Below are 3,574 nucleotides of genomic sequence, written 5' to 3' on the forward strand. Positions count from 1 at the left end.
CGGGGTAGCCTCGTGGCGCCTGCGTTCGCTTGTCTTTTTTTTTTTTTTTTTTTTTAAGTTTGTCTTCTCTCTGTTTGTCTTCGGCCCGCCTAGGCCTTGCTCTTTCGAAAACGGTGTCGTTCTTCTTGTGCTCCGTACAACCGGCTGGGCCATGGGGCCGTCTGCTTTCTCCTCCGAATTGGACTTTGGAGGGGAAAAAATAAATGGTTGCTTTGTTAATGGCCCTCGATGGCTGAAGGAAGGGATACCAGGTAGTCTTCGGCTTTTCTTGAAGTAACGCAAAGCGATCGCCAGCTTGCTTGCCCTCCCAACAGCTTTGGAAAGCGAGTCGTTTTGTTTCCTTTCAGGTGCAGTTACTGCAAACCTTTTGCTCTCGCTTTGCAAACACGGTAATGGGGACAGAAAGAGTGTCTGGCCCTGTTAAGATGGAAGGATAGTACACCCGATTATTGCCCTCCAAACGTTTGGATAGAAAACACAAATAAAATCTAATCCGTTGACATCGGGACTGCAATTGCACTATGGGACTGGTGATTTGTCTCCGTTACTATTATCACAGCACAAGAGTGCAGGGATGTTACTGTCCCGCAGAGCAAATCCACAAGTCAATTCTAAACATCGGGTGGTCAGACAAAAAATTATAATTTAGATAACTTTGTAACCATTCACATGTGTCAAAAAACAGCCTTGACAATTGCTTTGTGCTTGGGTGAGAGGTCATTAACTAATAAAAAATGGAGTCAGCTTCTGGGATGTTCCCTTAGTATCACTTTGTGACTGGTACTAAATACAAGGGGTATCTTGTACACCATTTTGTCTGCTGCCATTGGTATTGTCAATTTTCAGGCTGCCTGTTGGTATGTAAACCTTGGCATCCTTTTTTCTGCTGACAACACGGACATGATACTGTGCAGCAGTATTGTGCCATTTTCTGACGTTTTGAATAATGGAAACAGAAGCATGATATCTCACATTCATAAACTGGAGGTTTTCGAAGAATTGAATCTTGTATTGTAGCTGGCAGAATGTAACTGATTATGATACTGTAGCTTAAATAATTCACTGATTCCAGTTTAGGCTTCTGACACAATTTCACCCAAGTATAAGCACTGGCATAGAGGTTATGAAACACAGCTCTTCAGGCCTACCTGTTCGAGAGTTGATTCACACAAGAATTTTTAGACATGAACATTAATATTCACACTTTTCACTCAGAACTTTGTTCTATATTAATAATATGCATATAAAGAAATACTCGGTATGAAACCGAGGGCAAGAAACCAACTGTTCTCGCTGGAGTGCCATCCTGTCCTCTCCCTATAGAGAAAGGGGTGCAGACCTTGCCTGTTTCCCAGCCCCGAAAGTTTGAGACTCCAGGGAAGGGCTCCATGTGTGTGGAGAAAGAACTATAAGACTTGGCAGTTAAAGAAACCGGGAAAATGTTGGCGGGAAAAGAGCGGAAACCCTGAGGCAGAGGCGGGGTTTGCAGATATAAAGGGGGGAGAGAAGGAATTGCCTCCAGATTGGGAGTGGATCTGGATGCAAGATCCATGGACTGGGAAGTGGGAAGGACTCTGTATACCTAAGGAAGAGGCGGACTATAGGAGATGGAGGGAAGTGACCCCAAGACCATCTTATTGGGGTGAAACAGAGGCGAAGGAGTGGAGGAAGAAACTGAGGGAAGAAAAAGAACAGGTCGAGAGGGAAAGGCGGGAAAGAATTGAATGGAGGGTGATGGAGACCCAGATGATGGGATACCCTTCACACCATGGCAGACCCTTACGACCTCCAAGGAACCCACCTGGGTGGATCCCAGAGATGAGGACACCGTACCCCTATTGGAAGGGGAACCCGGAGCAGTATTGAATTCTAACCTGTCGTTGGACTGGCCAGGACCTTGGAACCCTGTTGGGGGAAACCCCTTTAAAGAAGATGAATGGAAGCCCCTTTCTGACCAGTTGTCAGAAGGTGATAAGAGTTGGAATGCGTTTGCCGATACTGGTTTTCTGTTAAACACTGCAATAAACGTTACTCTGGTTTCTAAACCTCTTTTAAGTCTGCTAATTTATTTTGGGGGGAAAAGGAGCCCCTAGTAGAACCCTCACACTCGGCAATACACCAGAAGTATACCTTCCAAGCAATGTCACAGTGCTGTCCAAGGCCTCCTGGAATCCTTGGGTGCTGGAACCCTTAGGTATGCCTAAGGGTGAAGAAAGCAGATGGGAAAAACATGACACATCACTAGAGGCCTCTGGGGAAGGGGTCTGCCTAGTCCATACCTGTGAAGAGGGGACAGCCCTGGAACTTTGTTCCTGAGACAGCATTGTCTGCTTCCAAGCTGCATAGCCTGTCCACACCGACATAGTTATGGGATCATATGGTTTCCTTATAGCAGTCTTTGTCCACTTGTGTTTCTACTTAAAACAATGCATCTTTCCCCTTTAGGAGCTGGCCAGTATATTTCTTGGATAGGGCTAGAGCCTGCAATCTTTTTGGGACGCCCCATGGAGATGCAAGATAGCTCTTTGTTCAGCCTTCAGGGACAAATACCAAGAATTAAAACAGATTGCACTGAAGATAAGGACCTTTTAAGCACTGGCTGGATTGCACCAAATTTCACAGCCTAGACAGGCCTACATGCAGCTGTTCCCTCCTTAAAGAGGCTTGCCACTTACTAACTGAAACTGATTCTGCAAACTTGAAAGAAATTCAAATTTATTAATACTTTTTAAAAGCCTATCCCCCCCCCTCATGTTCTGTGTATGCACACCAAATTTAAGAAGTCTAGATTTTGCCATCTGGAATCTACAAAGGTGACAGACAATCACATTTCCTCTTTTACTATTATAGACAAATACACTAGATAACAATTATAGACAAATACACTAGCTAGATAACAATCAGTTTAATACAGACATATCATGTGACTCACGTCTATTGTCAGTTACTGAGGTAGGGCAGAAAAGTTTATTATTTATATATTCATTCGACTTGTATGCTGCCCACACTCTGCAAGAGCCTCCGGGCGGCTTCCAACGTTAATTAAAACAGTTCAGTTAAAAACAGACACTAAAAACCAATCTATTCTACAAAAGCAAAAACAAAAACAATCTGCAAAAACAATTAAAATTAAAACCTTCAATTAAAAACTTCAATTAAATGTCAGTAACATCTGTGCCAGTCGGATGTCATTTGGGAGGGCATTCCAAAGACCGGGGGCCACTGCTGAAAAGGCCCTCCACCTACAGGCCATCCCTCTCACTTCACTGAGGGATGGCTCTTTAAGGAGGGGCATCTGGCTAGATCTCAGTGGCTGGGTAGGTTTGTATGGAAGGAAGCGGTCCTTCAGGTATCCAGGGCCCAAGCCGTTTAGTGCTTTACATGTCAAAACAAGCACTTTGAATTGGGCCTGGGCAACAACTGACAGCCAGTTTAACCTGGCCAGAATCGGCTGAATATATTCTCTTGTGGCTTCTCCAAACATTAGTTGTGCAGCTTGATTTTGAACCAGTTGTAGTTGCCGGATCGTCTTCAAAGGCAGCCCCACATAAAGCATATTGCAGTAGTTTAAACG

Source organism: Pogona vitticeps, chromosome 3, assembly GCF_051106095.1.
Source record: "Pogona vitticeps strain Pit_001003342236 chromosome 3, PviZW2.1, whole genome shotgun sequence".
NCBI lineage: Eukaryota > Metazoa > Chordata > Lepidosauria > Squamata > Agamidae > Pogona > Pogona vitticeps.